Genomic DNA, 25,120 nt, shown 5'->3' with positions numbered 1-25,120 from the left:
ATAACATCATTGATAAGAAAACTGTGGATGGCAAGGGTGTGAGTTTTAGTTACCTTACTGCGCGAGTTATAGTTACTTGAAAGAACTCTAACTGCTGAAGTTCTATGGTTTTGTACGAGTAAATTCAGAACCTAACTATAACATCCCTGTAATGTTTTTTTTTCAGTAAATACACACTTTTACTGAACTCAAAAGGTCTTGCATAATGCCCGACAGAAAAATATCTAAAATTATTAGGTACAATTAAAATTGACAAGTGATGTGACTTACATTTATCTTCTTTGGACTATGGAGACATCTGCCACAAGACTAACCAGTGCTCCTGTATTCTTCAGTCAAACTCTACCTCATAACCAGAAAAATCAAAAACCTAGGATTTATTTTGTATGTTAATACATCCCTGGAAGTCCAGATTAGTGCAGTAATCAATGCTCTCTTACCCCAACATAGAACATAGTTGCCCATTCACCCAATGCCATGCGTGACACTTCAACCAGTCAAGATAGTTCAAGGAAGTTTTGAATCGTTGTGTATTTGAATAATTGTATGAAGAGTATGGATAAACGTAAGGGAATAGGCAGTCTCGGCGCAGGTCCACAATCGAAAGCACCATTCAAGTCCACCAGCATTAATAGGATGTTGGAACATGCAGTGGCAGTAGTAGCCAATAAAATTGCATTAACTGAGCAGCGGCTATCGCTGGGCCAGGAGGGTGGTCATGGTAATAGTCAACCTGAGGTGGGCAATATTATACAAAACTCTGTTAGGAACCTCATGGGGGTGAGAGCTGCAGCGGCTTGGAGAGTGTCGCCCCGCTAAATTCTTCGGCAGTTTCAGAAGGAGGGGGGAATGGTTAACCTAGATGAGGATAAAGGTGGTCATTACAACCCTGGCGGACAGTGTGAAAGCGGCGGTAAGACCGCCAACAGGCCCGCGGTAGAAAATTTGCAATTATGACCGTGGCGGAAACCACAAACAAAGTCAGCCACTTTAACACTCCGACCGCCACTGCGGTATAAACAAACAGCGCGGCGGTCACCGCCAACAGACAGGCGGAAGACAATGTACCGCCCACAGTATCACAACCTACCAGTCCGCCACCTTTTCCGGGGCGGATTCACTGTGGATAAAAACACGGCGGAAACAGCCATTTCAAAGGGAAAACGCTCACCTCTACACACTCCACGAGGAAGGAGGGCACCATGGAGCCGGAACTCCATATTCTGCCAGCGCTAGTCTTCCTGCTCCTCTACGAGGATCATCAACGCCGGCGGCGAAGACCATGGTGAGTACTGCACCTACGACATAGGGGAGGGGAGGAGGCAAAAACACAGGGACACACACACTCAACACCCCAACCCCCACCCCGATCCTCACCCACTACAACACACACACCAATACATATCTATACATTACAGTAACACTCCCCGACCGCCCAGAAGAATGCAAAGACAAAAGGAAATGAGTGGAACCATTGTAATATATCAAAATACAGTAAGCAAATATATACATATATATATATATACACAATAAACAAAATATACACCACGATTAGTAGTGCAGGTATTGCACCATTCATAGTCCGTGGACCACTGGGCCCAAAATGCATGGGCGAGGCCCACACAAGATACCCAATCCAAACGAACACTGCAAGGGCATCAGATCGAAATACAACAGGCACCTCAGGGGGAAGGGAAGGGGGGGCACCTCAGCCGGATGAGTGCACCACGCCAGATCCACGAGGGGGCTCCATGCCCATTGATGTATCCTGGGGAGTGCAAAACCACAGTCTCTCAAGACTCTACAGTGGGTGGGTTGGCCACTGTTCAATCCTGGGGAGTGCAAAGCCACAATCTCTCAAGTGGATGCTGTTCTCCACTGGTTCTGGAGGGGGACTGGTGTTAAAGACAGACGGAGTGGATGCTGTTCTCCACTGGTTCTGGTGCCCAGAGGGCTTCATCCTGTGCAGGACAGATGGAGTGGATGCTGTTCTCCACTGGTTCTGGAGGGGGACTGGTGCCCAGAGTGCAGCATACACCCCGTGACGGTCCCAGTTGCGTCACTGGCCCTGCTGCAAACGGGCTAGCGGTGCTTTCCATGGCAGTCTTTGCCCTGTTCAGCGGTGCTCGAGTTGCCAGTGTCAGACCTGTTCAGCGGTGCTTTCCATGGCGGTCTTTGCCCTGTTCAGCGGTGCTTGAGTTGCCAGTGTCAGACCTGTTTAGCGGTGCTTTCCATGGCGGTCTTTGCCCTGTTCAGCGGTGCTTGAGTTGCCAGTGTCAGACCTGTTTAGCGGTGCTTTCCATGGCGGTCTTTGCCCTGTTCAGTGGTCCTTGCCAAGGCGGTCCTTCATTGCCCAGCAGGGCTGTGGCTGGCGGTCCTTCATGGGTCAGCTGGGCTGTGGCTTGCGGGGCCCTCCTGGCCAGCTGGGCTGTGGCTGGCGGTGGCCTCCTGGGCAGTGACTCTGGCGGTGGCCTCCTGGGCAGTGACTCTGGCGGTGGCCTCCTGGGCAGTGACGATGGGGCTGGCGGAGGCCTCCTGGGCAGTGACGATGGGGCTGACGGAGGCCTCCTGGGCAGTGACGATGGGGCTGGCGGTGGACTACTGGGCAGTGACGATGGGGCTGGCGGTGGCCTCCTGGGCAGTGACGATGGGGCTGGCGGTGGCCTCCTGGGCAGTGATGATGGGGCTGGCGGTGGCCTCCTGGGCAGTGACTATGGGGCTGGCGGAGGCCTCCTGGGCAGTGACTATGGGGCTGGCGGAGGCCTCCTGGGCAGTGACTATGGGGCTGGCGGAGGCCTCCTGGGCAGTGACTATGGGGCTGGCGGAGGCCTCCTGGGCAGTGACTATGGGGCTGGCGGAGGCCTCCTGGGCAGTGACTATGGGGCTGGCGGAGGCCTCCTGGGCAGTGACTATGGGGCTGGCGGAGGCCTCCTGGGCAGTGACTATGGGGCTGGCGGAGGCCTCCTGGGCAGTGACTATGGGGCTGGCGGAGGCCTCCTGGGCAGCGACTATGGGGCTGGCGGAGGCCTCCTGGGCAGCGACTATGGGGCTGGCGGAGGCCTCCTGGGCAGTGACTATGGGGCTGGCGGTGGCCTCCTGGGCAGTGACGATGGGGCTGGCGGAGGCCTCCTGGGCAGCGGGGATGATGGCAGTCTTCTCTGCCGTGCTGCTCCTCCCAGACTTTGGAGATTTCTTCTGCCCCTTCCCCACCTTAGGAGGAGTCACAGCTGAGTCAACACTCCCCCCGGGACCCCTCTCCCGCCGGGCACTGTCCAACTTCTGGTGCTTCACTGGGGGGGGGACTGGCTGTGCTGTGGCTCCGTGCCACACTGGCTGGCCTGGTGGCCGGTGCACTCCACATACCTGTAACAACAGGCACCACTGGTCCCGGAGATTTTTTGGCTGAGGTGCTAGTACGGGACCTATGAGTTGGACAGGGGGGGGGGGAGTAGGTTAAGGGTGGACAGGAAGGAAAAGTTTTTGGGAGACACTGGGATGGGTAGCTGGAGGGGGTTTGGGAGTGGAGGAAGAGGTGGTGGTTGTAAGAGGTGTAACTTTTGTGGATTTGGGTGCAGGTGCATGGGCTGGAGGCTGTTGGGTGGGTGTGTGCCTGCGTTTGTGTATCTTCGGAGGGGGCATCACAGACACACTGGGAGAGGACACAGGGGACGTGGAAATGGTAGTGGGGGTGGTGAGTGCACGTGAGCGGGGTGTGGTGGTGGGTGTGCTGGTGCGGGACGTAGTGGCTGTAGTGGTAGTGCATGCAGGTGTGAGTGTAGACAAGACTGGGAGGGAGGAGGGAGACGAGGAGGAGGGGGACACAGTGGAGGCAGTGGATGTTGGTGTGTCTGTATGTGTGTGATGCTTGCGTGAGTGCCTGTGGGATGTGTGGTGCTTATGTTTGCCTGAGCTTCCCTTGTGTGGTGAGGTGTGTGCAGGCTGGTCTGATGGTGTGCTTGGGATAGGCAGAGGTACAGGGGATTGGGTCTGGGAGGAGGAAGTTGGAGGGGGGGGGCTAGACACAGGGACAATGGCTGCCATCAGTGCTGTGGACAGAGTTTGAAGGGTTTGATGAAGGGCAGCCTGACCAGAATGAATTCCCTCCAGGAATGCATTTGTGTGTTGCAACTCCCTTTCCTCACCCTGGATGGCATTCAAAATGGTAGACTGCCCAACAGTGAGGGACCTGAGGAGGTCAATGGCCTCCTCACTGAGTGCAGCAGAGGTGACAGGGGCAGGGGCTGAGGTGCCTGGGGCGAAGGTGATGCCCACCCTCCTGGGTGAGCGGGCATGGGGCGAAGGCTGAGGGGCTGCTGGGAGGGCAGTGCTGGTGGGGGGGGTGGCGGCTGTACCTGTGGAAGTGGGGGGCACAGATGTTGCCACCACCACAAGGGAGCTCCCATCGGAGGATGAGTCCGTGTCGCTGGTTGCAGATCCTGTGACTGCCGTGGTGCTCCCCTCTCCCTCCGTCCCACTGGTGTATTCTGAGTCCGTAGTGTGGCCCTCCATGGCCATGTGGGATGCAGCTCCCTCGTGCTTCGGTGCCACTGTACCGCCGTCTGATGCTAATGCACACAAGAACAGGGAGACCACAAAAAGGGGGGGGGGGGGGGGACGACAGAAGAAAGACAGGTTGAGTGCATGGCTTACCGCTGCCGTTGGCGGACAATACAGACACAGCAGCCCCCTGCACTACGTCGCGCTGTTGGGCTCTACAGATGCAATTCCTGGGATATGGTCTACAAGGCAATGGATGACATCTGCACACACAGATGACACAGGGGCATGAATGCCTGTACCTGGCACTCTACAGAGGTGGGGTGGGGTGCCACATGGCCTGCCTTACGGAGGGGCCTAGCCTACGGAACTCGCCCTAGCCTAGGGAAACCCACAGCCCTCCTCCCCCACCCAGACACCTTCACTGCGTGCAAAGTCCGGTGAATGATAGTGTACTCACCCCCTTGTGTCTGCTGTGATGCCCTCAAGCGCCCATCCAACTCATTGTAGGCCACCGCCAGGATCCGGAACATCAGGGGGGGTCATGATTTGACCGGCACCCCTCCCACGTTGGGAGGCCATCCCCAGCTGAGCCTCAGCCATCTTCTTGCTCCAGCGGCGAATGTCCTCCATCTTTTACGGCAGTAGGTGCTCCGTCTATGGTGGACCCCCAGGGTCCGGACGTCCTTGGCGATGGCACGCCAAATATCCTTCTTCTGGTGGGCGCTGACCTACATGACATGTACAGGGGAAGAAGAGAAGTCATTACCAACTGCACCGTCAAAGTGAGTGGCCCACATCCCTACCCTTGCCATGTGGCACATGCATTCACAGTCCTTCATGCACGCAGAAATGTGCCCCCTTCCTTCTTACAACCAGCCCTCTCCACACAGGCATAGCCCATACAACATGCTCCCTGTGTACTTACCTGTTGGTCTGGAGGACCGTAGAGTAGCGTGTACTGGGGAAGGACCCCGTCGACAAGCTTTTCCAACTCCTCTGCAGTGAAGGCAGGGGCCCTTTCCCCAGACGCACGAGCCATTGTCTCTTCCAGACCGAGGTCACAGCAGCACTTGCAGTGTAGGTCCTCTCCTGTCGAAGATCAGGTATCGAGTGATTCAACAGGTAGAAAATGGCGGTCACGTCCGCGGCGGTGCGTACCACCACCGCTGGTGTACATCGTCATTGGCTCCTGGGACCCATAGGGTCCAATGTTAACCAATGCAGCATTGCACCGCAGTCTTCGACCGCCTACCGCGATGGTGTACACCGCCAGCGCAGTTACCTCACATCCCATTGTCCCAGTTTAGAGGTCAGGCAGCCGCTATTTCAGGGGCCCACATGGCCTAATTACCAACTGCGTCACACATACCTAGGCCTTGTCTCACAACACAAATACAGGCCACATTTTGTGTATGAATGGTGTTCTGTGTAGACTGTGGGTACATACCTCTGAGTTGTTTGACTCTGTGGTCGCTGTTGTCCTTCATAGGCACCGTCCGCTGGGACATGTGAGGAGATGGTGGCATCCTCCGGTGTACCGACCGCTGGTGGACCTGTCGACAATGGAGGAAAGAAGTTTGATCATCACCTACAGGTTTGACGGTGCCACAATCCAGGAACTGTGTACCCAGTTGGAGCCTGACCTGATGTCAGCAATCTGCCATCCCACAGGAATCCCCCCTCAAGTGCAGGTGCTATCAGTGCTCCATTTTGTTGCAAGTGGGTCATTTCAAACAACAGTGGCCATGGCATCAGGGATGTCCCAGCCTATGTTTTCCAACGTGTTGTCCAGAGTGTTGTCTGCCCTTCTGAAACACATGCGGAGCTATATCGTTTTTCCTCAGGTGGAGGACTTGCCTACAGTGAAAGGTGACTTCTATGCCCTTGGAGATATCCCCAACATCATAGGTGCCATTGATGGGACCCATGTAGCTTTGGTCCCCCCCCCCCACAGGAGTGAACAGGTGTACAGGAACAGGAAGAGTTATCATTCCATGAATGTACAGATGGTATGTTTGGCAGACCAGTACATCTCCCAGGTAAATGCTATGTTCCCTGGCTCTGTGCATGCCGCCTACATCCTGCGGAATAGCAGCATCCCTTATGTGATGGGTCAACTCCAGAGGCACCGGGTGTGGCTATTAGGGGACTCTGGTTACCCCAACCTGTCACGGCTACTGACCCCAGTGAGGAATCCCAGGACCAGGGCAGAGGAACGCTACATTGAGGCCCATGGGCGGACTAGGAGGGTGATCGAACGCACCTTCGGCCTCCTGAAGGCCATGTTCAGGTGCCTCCATATGACATGTGGTTACCTATTCTACTCACCAAAGAAGGTGTGCCAGATCATCGTGGCCTGCTGTATGCTTCACAACTTGGCTTTGCGACGACAGGTGCCTTTTCTGCAGGAGGGTGGTCCAGATGGCGGTGTTGTGGCAGCTGTGGAGCCTGTGGACAGTGATGAGGAGGAAGCAGAGGAAGAAGAAATTGACAACAGGGACTCAGTCATCCAGCAATATTTCCAGTGACACACAGGTGAGAAAACATTCCTGCCTGATACAAGTACTTTAACACTTCTACCTCTATCCTGTCTGTCAATTTCAACCAGTGTATGGTCACTGAGTTGTCATTTTCCCTTACAGTTTCACAGGTGTGGTTTCCAACGTGTGTCTTCTTCTTAGATTCCTCATGGACTTGAGATGTGTGACATAGGTATGTTGACATTACATTTGAAAAAGCATTTTGTCACCGTCATTGTGTATTAGCAATTTCAAAATCACAGACTGACTCCAGATTGTTTTGTGCTTCAAGGCTGTTTATTGAAGTGCTCAATATTGGAGGGGGTTGTAAAATGGTGAGGGGGGATGGTGGAGGAATGTCCATGGCAGAGTCCTGTCTATTAGTCTCACAGGTGCATTGCCCATATGGGCATAGGAAGTGGAGCTGGGGCAGTTCCAATATAGACAGGGTTACAAAGTGGGACAGTGGTTTGACAATCAGAGTGGTCTCATTTCTTGGCGGGGGTCTTGGCATTGTGCTCTGTCTTGTTCCTGGATCTCAGGGACCGCTTGCGGGGTGGTTCTCCGTCTGCAGGGGGGGGGGGTGCTGGTGTGGTGGTCCTGTGGCAGTGCCTCCTGTCCCCTAGCACCGGCGGAGGTGGTGGGCAGTTCATCGTCCATGCTAGTGTCAGGGGCCCCTTGTAGTGCCACAGTGTCCCTCCAGGGGTTAAGTATTTCCTTCAGCACCCCTATGATGGTGCCCAGGGCAGAGCTGATGGTTCGGAGTTCCTCCCTGAACCCCAAATACTGTTCCTCCTGCATGCGCTGGGTCTCCTGAAACTTGGCCAGGACCGTTGCCATCGTCTCCTGGGAGTGGTGGTATGCTTCCATGATGGAGGAGAGGGCCTTGTGGTGAGTGGGTTCCCTTGGCCTGTCCGCCCCCCTGTCGCACGGCAGCCCTCCCAGTTCCCCTGTGTTCCTGTGACTCCATCCCCTGGACCATGTGCCCACTGCCACTGCCCCCAGGTCCCTGTTTTTGTTGGGGTGGTGGGTTATCCTGGGTTCCCTGTAGTGGTGGACACACAGCTGATTGACGTGTCCTGGGGACGGATGTATGGGCCCGCTGGGTGGGTGCTGTGCTGGTGTTACGAGAGGGGGGAAGGTCTGTGGTGGGCTGTGCCTATGTGAGGGGAACCCACTGTCCCGAGGCCCACGATGGTCCGGGCTGATCATCTGGATCCGGTTGGACAGAGCTGCTGTCATCACTGTGGGCCTCTTCTGTTCGTGGGGTGGACATGTCTGGACCCTCCTGTCTGGTGACGTTGGGTAGTGGTCCTGCAGGGGTGTAAAAGCATGATTATTGCATCTATGTGTGTCATGGTGTGCAATGGGTGGGTGACCGTGTACCCCAGTGCTAGCATTCCTGTGTGGGGTCTTGTGTGATGATGGTTGAGGGGGGTGTTATGGGTATGTGCAGTGGGCATGCTTTAGTGATGGGTGTCCATGCTTTGTTGCGTCATGCAGGGCTTGGTGTTGGGATGTGTGGTTTGTGTTATTAGTACATTTGTGAGGAGTTGGAGTGATAGGGGAGGGGGCGAGGGTTGGGGTCTGTGATGGCATGCAGGTAGGGTGGGGGATATGATAGTTAAGATTTGAGTTACCAGAGTCCATTCCTCCACCGACTCCTGCGAGGCCCTCAGGATACAGAATCGCCAAGACCTGCTCCTCCCATGTTGTTAGTTGTGGGGGAGGAGGTGGGGGTCCGCCGCCAGTCCGCTGTACCGCCAGGTGGTGTCTTGAGACCACGGAACGCACCTTCCCCCGTAGGTCATTCCACCTCTTCCTGATGTCGCCCCGATTTCTTGGGTGCTGTCCCACTGCATTGACCCTGTCGACTATTGTTCGCCATAGCTCCATCTTCCTAGCTATGGAGGTGTACTGCACCTGTGATCCAAATAGCTGTGGCTCTACCCAGACGATTTCCTCCACCATGACCCTGAGCTCCTCCTCCGAGAACCTGGGGTGTCTTTGCCGTGCCATGGGGTGGTGTGGGTGATGTGTGGGGTGGTGTGTGTGGTGATAAGTGTGGTGATATGTAGTGGTGTATGGTGTTTTGTGCGTGGAAGTTGTGTGGGTGATGGTGTTGAGTGCCTGTGGCTGCTAGTTTGTGGATGGTGGTGTCTCTCTCTGGCCTTCTTTCAGAATTTTTGGTAGTAGGGGTTTGTGGGTGATGTGGGTGTGTGTTTTATATTGTATTGGGTGTGTGGGTGTGGTGTGTGTATGTGTATCAGGTGTGTGTATTTCAAATTTTCCAATGTGGCAGTGTTTTATATGTGTGTGTGTATTTTGAGCACGGCGGTGTGTACCGCCAATGGAATCCCGCGGTTGAAAGACCGCCGCATGGATTCGTGGGTCGTGATAGCGTGGCCGTATTTCTGTTGGCGTGACGGTGGAGGTTTTGTTTTCGCCAGTTTATCACTGACCTTTGGTGTGGCGGACTTGTGTGGGTGTCTGAATTTTGTTGGATTTCGAGATGTGGGTCATAATAGCTGTTGGCAGTCTTCTGCACGGCGGTAAGAGGCTTTTACCGCCAATGTTGTAATGACCCCCAAAGTCACCCTTCCTGGCTATGTCTATACTTATCAACATCAAAGAGAGGGAGAGGGACAGGGAGTATTAAAGGTCCAGTGCACAATCTCCCCAAGTAACGATAAACAAAAGGTTTAGGAGCAAGAGCCCTCACACATCCTTTTGGATGTCATGCTTCATCATCGGGGTGCTCCTCGTCAGACTGGCGCTGCAGTGTCTAATGGGCTCCTTGTGAGGGGGCTTTTTGCTGGAGATCTTTTATAGTAACCTCTGTGGTAGAGTTTGGGGAGCTAAAACCTACAAGTAGGTAGTAGCTCAAGACAGGAGAGGATAAAATTGGTTGTATACCCCATCAAAAGATCAGTGATTTAATGGTCAACTAGGGGATAAGTTCAAGATTAAAAACAACTTGAAAGTGGACGAAGAGATAATGCTCAATCACTTCCAGGAAAAATAGGGACAAGAAACTTTCTCAAAGCCACCTAAATATTGGTTAACATGTTTCGCGTCTCTCGGTCTAACAGATCCTATGACGCTTCTTCAGGACCATCGAAAGCAACTTCTCCTGTTATCGCAAGAAATAAAGTACCTAATATAGTTAAGCAAAATCAAAGTGTAATAAGTCAAACTAAACGTCACAGTCACTAACACTGAAGCGTACTGGCCAACCAGTCAACTAAACACATGTAGGTCGCCCATCCCCAACTGTAGGAACGGTTCCTTAGGAGGTACACACAAGGATCTCTGCACCTCTTTGGCTAAGGGCTTTCAGGAAAGTGCAGGAGGAAAGGTGTCTGGGCCCGATGGGGCTCCGATTGATGTCATTAAGTGTTACATAGGCCTTTGGACCCGGTTACTGACAAATGTATATAACTGTATCAAAGATATGACTATTCCCCGCTCATAGTCCTACTTGATAATGGTGCCAATTTATGAAGAAGGGAAGTAAAGCAGAGTCTAAGTGTAATAGGACCATTTCACTGATAGATATCCCTTCTAAGATCTTGGGAAGGGTGTTGTATAACAGAATAGTTGAGTGGGCCAAAGGCATTATGTGATACATAAGTGCCAATATGTGTGTCTTAGTGGCTTGGGAACGACTGAACAATGTCTTAACTTAAATTGGATTATTGGAAAGTACACAGTAGCCAAGAAGTCTCCATTGATCTTGGCCTTCATGGATTTGTCTGTTAACTGGGGAAAGCTGTGGCAAATGCTTGCCAGCTTGCAAATGGACCCCTCTTTAGTTCATCTGGTGGCATCTTTGTATGAAGGGACAAAGGCTAGAGCAAGGTTCAGAAACAATGGGGAAATCGCAGAGGAATTTATCTTTGAGCGCGGAGTCAGACAAGGGTGTGTCCTTGCCCCACTCCTCTTCATTTTATATATTAATGAATTAAGTATAGAGCATTGTAAGTGTACCCCCAATGTCCCTAGGGTGAAGGGCGTTCCTCTCCCTGCGCTGCTTTACGCTTATGATGTGGTTTTAATTGCCCACACTCCTAAGACCCTGCGGCTTTTAGTCAATTATGGTGTTTATTTTATGCAAAATTTGTATTTAAGAACTAATTTTAGCAAGTCATTTTTAATGACGTGTGGATTAAAGTGTAAGTACCCACTAACCAGTAGCGTGGGCACTAATGTTTTAGCGAGTACTAACACTTTTCTATATTTGGGAGTCCCCCATTAGTTCATCATGTTCGTGGGCCCATCATGTAGCACAAAACAGGACCAAGTTTTCAAGGGCAGTTGGCTCCTTGTTGAGCATTCCCTTCCTAAAGGGTGAGAGACTCCTCAGTTCTCTTATACATATAAATTTGTCTCAATGTGTCCCAGTAGTGACCTACGAGAAAGGAATTTGGGGAATAGAGGACTTGACAAATTTGCAGAGGGAGGAGAACTGCTTTTGTCAAAGGATATTGTCAGCACCTCAAACAACCTCCACTTTTATATGCCACAATGAGCTGGGTCTAAGCTATTTGTGGGATTTTATCCTGATTAGACTGGTCATGCTGTGGATGTCTATCTGGAGGTCTGAGGAAGCAGTTCTATCCAGAGAGATAATCTCTGACTGCTTGGCCTGCGATAGTGGTTGTACTATAACCTGGTACGCTTATGTTGGCAAATCCTTAGAGATGATTGGCATTGGAAATCTATTTGATGATGGAACTCAGGGTGCTTTAGTTGGTAAAAGATATGTGCAAGGTTTATTGCAAGAGCTTGCTAAAACTGAGAGGCTTCAGGCTGAGGAGACTAACCCAAGTGTAATTTCTTCTGATGCTATTTCTTTTGAATATCTGTAGAATAATAATATAAATACACAAATAATTTTACTGTTTAGCTTTAGGGAGGGCATTATGAAGTATTTTCTTTGTTTTCTGTGTGGATCCCATGCAAACCTTGAAATTATCGCATGTACATTAAGTAATTTGCACAAACTATGCTGCACTTTCTTTTTTTTCTGTGGATACTATAAAATGTACACCAAACGATTTATTGTACCTTTGTTGAATCGCAGGAATATTCGGGGTTGTTTGACTGGTTACTGTTTTTTATTGCCATTCTTTGATGAGGAAATATGTGAGCACGTGTTTTCATTCCTCCAGGCTGCTGTTCGCACTAGAAATCGATGCACCCAGATTAAAAACTCTTGCAATATGACCTGATTTTATTCTTGTACAGGGTCTTTCGGGTTGTGTTTTTATACGTTTTTGGTTTTATGGCTGTCAAAGATTGAAGAAGAAGAGAAAGGCCAAAGCAGTTAAATAAATCTACCATGGCTTCAGTATCTTTATCTGAACCAATTTCTAGAAAGAAGTTGCAGTCTACCCGTATTGTAAAATCTTTGTCGCATATGCCGATTTCTAATAGAGAGCCTAGTGCTTGCGAGAAGTCCTTTCTTGGGCTGGGGGGGGGAAAGATAGAATAGCAAGCCCTTGAATAATTGAGAGTTGATAAGTTCATTGAATGAAAGTGCTTCGCACCATTGGGAGGAAACAGGACTGGAACTGGCCCCAAAATGATCCAGATAGACAATCGCCAACCCCCCCCCCCACCACACTTAAATGGTGTGTCCAGTTTGTGGTGGGAATAGCCGAGGAGGATTGCATTCACTAAGTCAGGCCTGGAGGTGGAATTAGCCCAAGCCATACACCTTCATTGAGTGCTTAAAGGAAAAAAGTAATTCTCTAAATGTGAACAGTGAAAGGATAGAAGTAATTTAATCAAAATGATTGTAAGAAGCTATCCTCCAAGAGAGAAAATCCCAAGAAGAGGAAGGCAAGCAGTGGAATAAGAAGCAAACCAATGGGAATGACAATAATGCTAACCAATAGTAAGCAGTGTGCAGGCTGTAAGCCCACTATCAGTTTTTGTGATGGTCTACAATAATTCTTTCACAAACAGAAAGCTAAAAGCGATCTGTGGACGAAACCCCCAAAAAGAGCTCTGGAGGACGGTTCTCTCAATAACATGGCATCTGTATGTATATCTTGGGCTAAGAGATAACTTCATGGTTCCCTTTTCAATCTCAAGTGTTCCTCTTACTAACCTCCTGAAATTGGTCTTTTAGTCCAATTAAAACAACCATCAGTAGAATGAAAAAGTTGGTGAAGGGAAGCCTGAGGCTCTAGTTAGTGGGTTAGCTATCATCAGTGCAGGTACATGGACACCACAGTTGTGGGAAACCCCACAGCACCCCAGTTCTGGCTGACTTTTACTACTGAGACAGTAGAGTAGGAAGAGGTAGAAGGCCGGTTTTCATTACCAGCAGTAGTTCCTTTGATACCCTTACAAAGACACTGACTGAAGCATTTCCGCCCACCACTAGCTACCAGCAACCAGACTTGATTCCATACACGGTTGGGAAAGGTGCAGATATATATGATAATAGGGAAATATTCTGGTTTATTGCATACACATGTGTTGTGGGGTTTCTCCCACAAATCTCATACAAGCAGGTGTCAATATGAATATTTCCACATAGAAAAATATTTGCCTTCAATGAATTCAAAATAAGCTGCAGGCACATAATTTGAGCTTAGTGTCCTTATAAACATTTAGTTTTTAACAAAAGACCTACATCTCTCAGCTCTGCTACACAACAATTTCCCTATAAACTCTATGTCACGGCAGATGAAAGGGCTGTTGAAAGAAACCTTAACTCTGGCAGCCAATCTAGTTTTCATAAGGTTGATAACACAACCACTAAACTCTAGCATTGATAGCTGTGATAAGGCTGGCAACATTCAAAGATTTATACATCTTCTGTTTCCTTTAAATCTTCATTTAGAACCCTGTGGCCAGGAAGCAGATACACATGAAAACTATTTAAGGTGAATGACTTGTAGAAGATTTGTAATTTGGTGCCCCTTCTCTACATCTACAGTTTTCAAACTGAACCTGATCCAGGCCAGTGTTATTTTATTTTTATAGGGCGAGGATACTTATGTAGAAAATCAGCGCCCGTTTAACAGTAGAGTTTAATGAATAAGGTGGACAGCTACAAAAAATATAGGTACAAACATGATTGTATTTTACAGGAGGTGAAGAGCTTGTGAAAGTTGAATACGTGCCCTAATGTGACAAGACTGGATTATGGACTACTTCTATTGGAGTGGTTTGATGAACTCCTCTTTAGATTTTGTGAGCTAAAAGGGGCTTTGGAACAAAGATTAATACTAACCAGTGTGGGGCAAAGGGAGCAAGCATAGAAAGTGATGCAGGCCCACTCAAGGTAGGGGAATTATTTTATTAATGCAGGATCAAACAATATTATTTTACAGCACAAAAAGGCATAGCTCTTTTTTTAATATTCATTGGACATCACAAACATTCATTGTCTGGCACAGTTCTCAGAAGCAATGTCTCAGTATGGCAGCAAAGCAAGTACATGTCTACAAGAACACTGATCTGCTCCCTGAATGCAGTTAGCTCTGGTTGGATTCAGAATACCCCAAAGCATCCAATCCTGTAAATTACCCACTACTGTACAGCCTCTTGCAGGTTCTCCCTTTATCCACTAGACAACTATCCTACAGCATATTGTAGGTTCTCCCTTTGTCCACTGTGGCCAGTCTTGGCTCACATGGGGATCGTGTGCTTCCAGTCTTGAACTCATAAGAGTAAAGTGGTACTCATGATCCCATAGGGTGCTGAATCCTAGGTGGTACAGTTGGGCCACTTAGAAGTCATTGATATAAGGTGCATTAAGGTGCTTTTTTGTTTAAGAAATGCCACCCTGCAGGCCCTTGTGAGACTGAAGTTGAGATGTACCTTGATGGAGACATCTTTCTTGACTTCTAGTTTCTAGACTGAAAGCAAGGTCTGCACCTTCACAGGGAGGTGCACTGCATTCTTCAATTCTGTGTGGATCCACAAGTTTTGTTGACGTTTTATCGGGTCCAGGAAAGATGCAAACAATTTCAGCAATTGAGGCAAGGTTGCATTTTGCTAGTTTGAGCGCTCTCACCGAAAAAAAGCCATTCAGGTAATAGGACCCTCGCACTAGATGGCAGCCTAGGCTTTCCCTCACTTTATTAAAGCGCAGCCATGACTGGTGTATATGAATACTATCTAAAAGCTCCAACATGAAGAATTTGAACCATGTCAGCTGTTACTCAGTCATGCATTCTCAAAATGACAGCAATTTAATCTAAATAATAATACGTTTTCACATTTATGTATTTCGGAAAAAAATCAATTACCATTTTTTAATATAATGAGCTTGAACTGGTTTGCAAAGATGTGAACGTTTGTCACTTATGAGGCTTGTCTTATCATAGGCAACGTTTAAGCATTTTCCTTAAATTTGCACTGCAAGGCAGTTATGGGTCAAAATTACAACAAACTGCTGTTCTATAAAAATATGGACTGCAGTATATTGAATACCACAGTATGGTGAACGTAACTACTTATAGCCAATTATTGATTTACGACTTCTGATTCCCCATCTACATATCTTGGAAATTTACAATTTTTAACTCCGCCTCAATATACCTTGACCAAACATATATCTTCAAGGTATGTAGCCGCAGATTTAAAAATAGTAAATCTATTCTTGCCTATAAATACTTCTGGATAGGATATGTATGTAGGACAATAATTAACAAAAAAAACGATACTATGTTAGTACACCCTGCAAGACATACAGCTTATAGAATATACCAGAGAATATACCAGAAACCAATCTTTAAGAAATACAGAATGAAAAATATCCAGAAGGAAATTTGTTTGCTCTATTAATTCTATAAATATATTTTGCTGTATATTTATTTGCTTATATGTGTTTTTTTATTTTAAGGAGGCTTAATTATTAAAGTGTTTTGATTTTTGCACCATTAATTAATGAATACGTTATTAATGATAATGGAGGTTTGACAATACTTTAAGATTCTGTTTACGCCAGGACCTGGTAGATAAGATTTGATAATCACATTATTATACTTATTAAATATGTGGATCTATTTCCATTTTATAGATTGTAAATGGTTTAGGTAATGTAAGCAAAAACTCATTGATGGCATTTCAGTTTTGCCCTGCTGGGGCACGTTGATGTGATGTTCTAACATTGAACTTATTTAAATATTTTAACTTATGTTGGTCATTTGTAAAGTGAGCCTGTAAGGGAGGCATGCCAAACAGGGTTAGTGGTAAGATTTAATTGAACAGACAGGCTATTATTTTAGGCAGGTCCTGGGGGGGGGGTCTAAGAATTCAAAACAGTCATGTTCATAATGTTCAGAGGGCCTCAGGAGGGATCCGGATAAACAGAAGTCAAGTAGGAGGAGCTCCTATCACCCAGTGACTGCTGGTGGATTTCTGGGACCGGCAGGAGGGCGAGTTTGGTGACCCTGGTTGTCCTGAAGGGATTTGCTCGGTTAGTGTGGACTTGAGAAAAAAAGTATTTGCCATTAAGTGACCTGTGAGAGAGACAGATGGATTTCAAATTAATATGGGGGATCTACTGGCAGCAGCCAGTTCTCTCTTTCATTGCTCATTTGGAGGAGTTGCGTGGTCTCAGATTAAAAAGTATCCTCTGATGGTTGATTTGTAATAATGGTTTACAGAATTTTGACAGGGTGAGACTAAGCAGGAAGACTCTTGACAGCGAGACAGAGAAAGAGGCATGCACAATGCCAAATGTTGCCCATCAGGGGAAAAGACGGAACTGCTGTTGTGGAGAAACATCTCCAACGAGCATTTCACCACTTATGCCAGACACTCTACAAATCAAAACTGGTGGATAGCGAACTGATCCCACTTTATTTATTGAGGAAAAGTGAGAGAACTTACTGCCAGAGGAGGCAGGGAAGATGGAAGGTCCCATTACAGCAGAAGAGGTTATTATGGTTGTAAAAAGCCTGTAGCTCTCCAAAGCCCCATGGCCTTACAGCTTCACCCAGTCGTTCTATAAACACATATGGGTCAGCTTGGTTGGGATTCTAATGAAAGACTACAATGAGGTGACAGTACTGGGAGTGGTGACACCTACAATAACCAAGGCTAGGGTTTCAGTGCTTTTAAAGAAGGAGGATTCCAAGAAATCCAGCTCTTACAGGAAAATCTCGATGCTAAACATGAGGGCCGAGATCTATGCAAAAACACTGGTTGGTTGCCTGAATCATTTGATACCTCGGCTGGCCCTACCAAGCAGGGTTTCTCACTAAATAGCAGATTGAGGATAACATGGAGAAACGTATCCATCAAATAGGCATAGCTCTGTTCAGTGCAAGCTGGAGGAGTAGGAGGTGACCCGCGATAAAAAGCGCTGAAAAGCGCCCTGCTGTGTGGGATGTGGGCAAGCTGCACCTGGTCCAAGGGCGGGTCTGTCTTTGCCCATCATCAACTGCAGAAGAAAGGAGGGAACTGAGAGAAAAAAGGGAACCAAGAGATTAAGAGGTTGAATAGGGAATGAATAGAGAGATGATGTGAGGATTCACTTCGTAACATGCAGGACCTTTCAATACCATTTCCGATGCATCATATCTTTGAAAATATGCTGCTACTCTGCTCTTTCCTTTTCATGCAACACAACACAGCAACTTCACTTGCTGTGTTACTTGTACAGTGCTCTGCTGCCATTTGGCTTGTGTCCCACTACAGAAACGACATGAACATACAGACAGAAAATCACTGTTTGTTAAGAAAAGAAAAGGCTATTTTTCAAAGAATGAGGGGGAAATCCATCCAAGGTTCCTGCCCAAAGCATCTGTCTGGCAGGTTACAGTGTGGCACTAGAGGATTCTAGGATTAGAACACTTTGGTTATGATTGTAGGCCTTTCTACCTGTGCTCTTCGCTATTCATTAACTGGAAATGTTTAAATAAAAACTTGACAGAAGCACAAATTATGATAAAATTAAACCCTTTCTTTCATAGCGCCTTCCTACCAGCCTGTCCCACAATCAGCAGAAGTGCTTTTGCCTCAGGGTCTGGGGCACTGCACAGGCTGCAGGAGTGATGGCTATATCTGTGGCAGGGCTGGGGTTAATACTTGTTCACAGCAGTGTAAGAATATTTGTTGTGTCCACACAAGACCACCTTCTCCAAGGATGTAATCAGTACCACCCTGCAATGCATCCTCTCCTCTTTACATAGAGAAGCTCTCATGTGTATTTAACCCCTATTACAGTACTACTCATCCCATGTAGGTACGGTAGAACAGGGTGCCAGAGTGAGTTATATCACACACATATTATACAGAGACAATGTGTGTAAACTGGTGTATAGGAAATGTTACTTAAAACAATGCCACTGGAATTATGCAATTGTGTGGCAGTGGTGATTTTTGCATGATTATAGGTTTGCAGTATTTGCCACATAACCCACCGCCTGCTGCATAATGTGCAGAGTTTAACTCAAATAGTTCAAGAGTCACTAAAACACAGTGACATGTTTCTGCACAGTGGTAGGCCCTTTGCAAAGGTTGACTGTCACCTTTCTGTGGCTTATAGCTATTTGTTGGTCTTAAACTGGTACCAATGAGGCACAGCCCATACCCAGACTGTTAACAGATTTAAAAATGACAAAATAATAACACAATCCTATCACAAAATGTGCCCCATTACACCGCATAATTTAGCTTTTCTTGTCTCGAAATTTACTCAAAACTACCAGATAATTTAACCCTCCCTTGCAGCATAATTCCAGGGCCCGCTTAAACAATGAGGACTACAACGTGTAGGAACCACGTCATGCATACTGGCAGGTGTTCTATGCTAAGAGTGCTTAGTCTGAAGAAATACAAACGCTAGATTTAAATCATAGCATAGTGGTTGGGGTTGTTTTTTCTAATAACTACTTATTATTATTATCCAAAGGAACCCTATTTAGCAACGTTAGAAATATAAAAGATTAGGAAAAAACAATAAGGTTGTAAACCCGTGCCCTGCAGGTTCCATGCTGCTATTTGATTCTGGTTTATAGCCAGGGCAACTGAAATATGCGGCAGAAGGCTAAATTAAGTAGCAGGTTTGATTAAAATATGTGGGAAGAAAAAAAAAATTATGCAGTGTAATAAGGCATATTTTGTGATAGAATTACTTCATTATTTTCTGATTTTTATACTTGTTAAAACTTTCTGGGCATAGATTGCACCTCATTAGTACTGGTTCAATACCCACATGTATTGTAATTAGCAAGACAAAACTAACCAGTCAACTTTTGCAAAGGACATTCTGTGGTGCAGTAATACGTGTTGCTGCTCTTTTATTAAATGGAGCTAGAAACAAAATCTTTTGTTAAAATCTGCTGATTATGCAGCACATAATGGAATATGTGGCAAATCCATAACTATACGAAAAACCCCAAGGCAGCACACTCGCATAATTCAACTAGCCCTGTTCATAGCTCAATGTGCTTTATTGTGAGTACATCTTATGAACTGCAATTAACAAAAGTATCTTTGCAACAAAAACAGTAGCCCACTGAACTATCTACAAAAAACTTTTTTTTTTTTTTGATCTGCATGTTACACATTGGCCCTCATTACAACCTCAGCAGTCTTCTTAGAAGACCGCTGAGGCAGCGGGCGCCAGAATACCGCCAGTGGTGGCGGTATTCCTGGCTCCCTATTTTGACTTTTCTGCTGGGCCAGCGGAAAAGTCACATAAACACTGCTGCCAGCTCGTGATAGAGCCGGCGGCAATGCTGATGTGCAGCGGGTGCAGTAGCACCTGTTGCGCATTTCACTGCCCAAAATTCGGGCAGTGAAATGCGCGATGGGACTATGCCTGGGGGCCCCTGCACTGCCCATACAAAGTGCATGGGCAGTGCAGGGGCACCCCAAGTCCCCCTTACTGCCAGCCTTTCCAGGACGGTGTTTACCACCGTGGCAAGGCTGGCGGTCGGAGACTCAATCCCCAGGGCAGCGGTGCTTGCACCGCTTCCTTGGGGATTATGACCGCCAGGCAAAAGCCTGGCGGTATAGTGCAGGAGCCGGCGGTATGGCCGTGGCTATAGCGTCACGGTCCTAATAGCTGGCGGAACAACGCCAGCTTACCGCCGGCCGCCAGGGTCGTAATGAGGCCCATTGTGTTTTGCTGGAGGAGTATTATCCCTCTGCGATACTCTCAGATAAGTCAAAACTCTGACTAGGAAAAACTCATATCTCTCCTACAGACACATTTATTACCAAAGCTAAACTACTGGCACATACTTTGGGTGCCTATGTGCGTGCAAATTCTTTGGGTGCAAGAAGTGTTGAAATGAAGCCACACCCCAGAGCTTGACCGGCCTGGTGAATATGCCATGCCCTAGGCCAGGCAGAAGGAGGCCCAGCACATGCTGTGGCTATACAGAGAGGCCCATTATCATTCGGTCTCTGACTATCGACCGGCAAACAGAATGACAATCGGCTAAGAGAAGTCGGTGCCAGGTCGGGTTGGGGCTGCTGCAGGACCTTGTGTTTACAAAGAGAGCAAGCTGGCCTCAGAACTGAGGCTTCTCGCTCAATGTCCAGAATTACGGATAAAAGACGCAGTCTCAGCCAGTTGCTCAGGGGGCAAGGAAGGAGGTAAGGGTTGTTTGGGGGCCAGGGAGGCATGCTCAGTGTGATAAAGGTTTGCCTTTCCTAAATTTGCCACCAGAAAGCGGTCCATATGTTGCAGTTATGACAAGGGTCACGCCCCACATTTCTCACATTGAGGAATCGACTACTATCTTGAAAAATAAAGTATGTCAGTGGTTGTGCCACAACTCTAATTTTAATGTTAATGAATACAGGAATATACATTTTATGGGAAGGGTTGGGTGGGTGGGTTGGCCTCAGAGATAAAACCCTTACAGGGGATTGTGTTGTAATTAATTGTAAAACACCTAGTCTGGTGAGACGTTTGATTTTTTTGGGATAAATCGCACCATCCTATTGACGCAAGTATAAACATCTTGTCACTTCATTTTTTCTATTTGCATTTACAACAATGTCAGAAGGTAGGGCCCTCTTTGGGGTTGTGGGACTCAGTTCAACCCCCTATTCGTACTGCCATTAGGTTTCTCCTTTGGGAGTCCATCATTACGGTCTAGATCTCTCAGTCTCTGAAACCCCTAGTCCTATTGTTACTAGGCCCAGAGTGATTCCAACTTCGAGTGGGGTTTAGATTTATCCTCAGAATTCTGCCACAAGGTTCCTCTACTGAACATTGCAGGTATTAGGACCAAGTTACCGGACCCGGTGTGAGTGAGGTTTGCTACCCAGTTTGATATAGTTATGCTACAAGAGACCTGAGCCCAGGAGCAGTTTATCTTGGATGATTATGAATGCTTTCTTGTTCCGGCCACTCCCTTCCTAGGTTCACAATCCTGGGGAGGGTTGGCCACTTTGTTCTGCATTTCCAAACTATTTAGGGTTACTCCAGTCCCCTTGGGCCAGAGTGGGATTCAGATCCTGTGGCAGGAGACCTTCAGGTCTGGGGCACACACACTCGACCTCCTTCCTACTTGACAAGTTGAATCTGGCAATATAGATGATATTGTTAAAATTGGCCTGATGCTTCTGTGGATTGCAGTGTGGAGCACACTGCCTTAAACAGGGATGTGATTGAAGATTGTCTTAGGTATGAGCACGGCCTCAAAATTCCGAGACTTAGCCACATCAAGTATGTTGCCAAATCTTTGGGCCACGCTGAACTGTTCTCTGCTCCCTGTTCGCTAAATAAAGGCGATAGTAAGATAATCAAGGATCTGCATTTAAGTTGTGCAATGAAGAACAGAGAGTATATGCCTATGAGAAGACCTGTTTCAAGAACCCTTTTGTTACTGAAATCTACGAAAGGCCCTATTCTCTTCTTGGTTAGGAATGCCTGGGAGAGATCTCTCCTCATGAAGTTTTGTTTGGGTACAATGCAATTGCACCTTTGCTTTCCACCTGGACAATATGATCCGAATTCCACTGAGTTCTGTCCCTGTGAAAGTAGTTTGTGTCAGTCCTTGGAACATTTGGTTCCATTTTGCAGGTTTTATGATTCCCCCATGCTAGTCCCTGTTGCCTATATTTAAGTCTAGAGGCTTTCACCAATACAGACCAGCCTTTCTCTGTTTGCAATTGTTAAGCAATCATGTTGTATCCTATGTGGGCTGTTGCTTTCTGAAAAACGCTTTATATTGGAACAAAGTTATGAACTTTTAGATTGTTCCATGATTTTTTAGCTTGTGTTTTTAATATGATGTATACTTTTTGTATGATATCTTTCTATTTTATGATATATAGAGTATGCTATTTTACTACGTTTTTACTCTTATGATTATGATCAAATAAAGGTTTGTTATGTAAATGCACGTCAGACATTGGTTAACACAGGATATAATGGAGTCAGCAACGCACCCCTTTAACATTTTTGGAAACTGCAGAGGAATGTATTGAATGGTAAACATCTGACCTCGAGAATATGTAGAATGTTAATGGGAACTAGGAAGTCCCCAAGAGGCAATCTCAGATCCGTTGGCAGAAAGAGCTAGGGCAGACATTCACATTGGAACAATGGAAGATTATTGCCACATCACCTACAAAGGCACTACTCCTGAAGAGGGGAGGGAAATGGTGAGCAAACTTCTACACTGTAGGGATTGGATCCCGCAGTGCTTACATTCTGTGGATAGCGAGAGGGCAAAACACTGCTAGAGGAGGTGTGGACATGTAGGATTCCAAGCTCAAATTATGTGGGATTGCCCACACTAGAAGGTAACTAATGGGTCATATTGTGGGCAATGTAAACTTTCACGTTTGATGTATAAGAGGAGTAATGCCACTTTAGTGAGGGGTGGGGCTCACAGTTGGACTACTTTTCTGAGGACTACATATCAATAACATGCCCAAGAACTCGAAGCATTGAAAATTATACTGTGCTAAGGGCTCAGAAAGCTGCTAACGGAGAGAGGGCAGATATGGATAGGAAGGTTACCATTGTATTGGGGTGGTGGAAGATGGGGCTGGGAGACATTGCCTTTTTTAAAACTTAAATTAATAAAATTATATTGAACTTTAAAAATGTCTACCTGACCCGCATAGCATGTGTGGCAAAAAAACATAGAAGAACAAAACAAAAAACAACAAAACACACACTGCGCAAGTGCTTATATCCAATTGACACAAAAAAAAAAAAACACATAAAGCACACTCATCTAGATAAAACCACTTCTATCACCTACAGGTGAACACATATTGGCAGTAGACTCCAGCCAAAAGAAGAGGCTTAGGAACCTGGAAAATAAATCCCGCAGGTGGTCTCAGTTTCCATAAAAATCCAACAAGTACTCTACTAGAGCAGGTGTATAACTGAAGTGCACCAATGAACCGCAATCCACCTGCTGCCCTTGCCTCGTGTGTGCCCTTCATTTTCAATCTTTTATGGATTGTAAAATATGAAATGCAGGTGCAAGTCTCTGAAGTGGACATGGAGGCGCACTTGCTGCTATACAAAAAGGGACGTTAAATAAATAAACTCTTGAGTCAAACTATCAACTATATAACCTGTTTTGTTAGGTTGAATTTGAGCATGAACTAATATTTAGCAAAGCAGAATCTTTTCGTCTTCATCGCATCCACTTGGCCACTTACCTTGGTCGGATCCACTGCAAGGTGGACACTGATAGGGTTCGGTCACATGCAAAGGGGAGCCACCTCTTCCAGAGAAGCCAACTTTGATGGGTACCTAAGAAAAATGATCAGGAGAAACATAAGTGCAAATTATTTATGCATGCCAGGCAGTGAGCGACAAACCTACGTCACTTTAAAACTCTTAGAAACAAACAGTCGGGCCGACCACAACAATCAGAAAAGAAGAAACCACTGGAATGCTGTCATGTCCAGTTACCTTTTCCTGTGAACCGGAGGGCTCCCAGGTTCACAATCCCAGCCCTGGGATCTAATCGGTGCCCTCTCTTATGAGGCAGGTGGCAGAAATGCCCAGCAAATGGCATGTATCCCACACACTTGCCCTAAATACAGAATAAAGAGCACAACGGTCTCCTGTTGCCAAGCTGAGGTTGATTAACCTACAAGACCATGGGTAAGTACAGAGCAAGGGGCCAGGAATTGTAGGCTGAAAAATAAATCCCTACTCCAACCTGCTCTCTTCCGTTTTATACGTAGTGTACATTTTCAAGCAATAGGGCACGCCAAAAGAAATAGACATACGTGTGTGTGTGCATAAATATATACACACACCAGGCCCTTGGAATTATGTAGAAGGATCAAATTATGCAGCAGGATTCACTATATTATTTCTCAAGGACAAACAATTTACACAGCAATGAACGTTTAATTAAATGGTAAATAACGGCCCATATTGTGCAGTGAAAGGCACAATATACAGCACTCTATAAGATTCTATACAGATACACAGATTTCTTCAGAAGAAAAACTACATAATTCATACTGCCAGAAATGGGGTCTCTAGTTGGCAGAGGTATACACCCTTGTTCAAGTAGGGACCACAATCCTAGTCGGGGTGAGTCACAACACAAACCAAGTTATCCTGTGCCCACCCTCCGGTAGCTTGGCAGTGAGCAGTCAAGCTTAACCCCTTCGCTGCCAGGCCTTTTCCCCCTCCTGTGCCAGGCCCTTTTTTGCCTATTTGGGGCAGTTCGCGCTTAGGCCCTCATAACTTTTTGTCCACATAAGCTAACCAAGCCAAATTTGCGTCCTTTTTTTCCAACATCCTAGGGATTCTAAAGGTACCCAGACTTTGTGGGTTCCCCTGAAGGAGGCCAAGAAATTGGCCAAAATACAGTGAAAATTTCGTTTTTTTCAAAAAAATTGGGAAAAGGGGCTGCAGAAGAAGGCTTGTGGTTTTTCCCCTGAAAATGGCATCAACAAAGGGTCTGCGGTGCTAAACTCAGCAGCTTCCCAGCTTTCAGGAACAGGCAGACTTGAATCCGAAAACCCAATTTTTCAACACAATTTTGGCATTTTACTGGGGCATACCCCATTTGTGCAATTTTTTGTGCTTTCAGTCTCCTTCCAGTCAGTGACAGGAATGGTCATGAAACCAATGCTGGATCCCAGAAACCTAAACATTTCTGAAAAGTAGACAAAAT

The 25,120-nt window shown here is 46.9% G+C and overlaps 1 protein-coding gene across 2 annotated transcripts in view; it reads right to left on the bottom strand.

Moving 5' to 3' along the window:
* LOC138259456 (G-protein coupled receptor 4-like) overlaps window positions 1-25,120 on the bottom strand; it is a 223,020-nt gene that overhangs the window by 65,825 nt on the left and 132,075 nt on the right. For both annotated transcript variants that reach the window (XM_069207212.1, XM_069207211.1), the window contains exon 2: window positions 23,640-23,733. The gene's annotated coding sequence lies outside the window, so the exon portion shown is untranslated. The remainder of the gene's footprint in view (window positions 1-23,639; window positions 23,734-25,120) is intronic.

Source organism: Pleurodeles waltl, chromosome 9 (genome assembly GCF_031143425.1).
Source record: "Pleurodeles waltl isolate 20211129_DDA chromosome 9, aPleWal1.hap1.20221129, whole genome shotgun sequence".
Classification (NCBI taxonomy): Eukaryota; Metazoa; Chordata; class Amphibia; order Caudata; family Salamandridae; genus Pleurodeles; species Pleurodeles waltl.
Note: the sequence above shows the minus strand (reverse complement) of the source record. Positions and strands in the feature narration are given on the sequence as shown.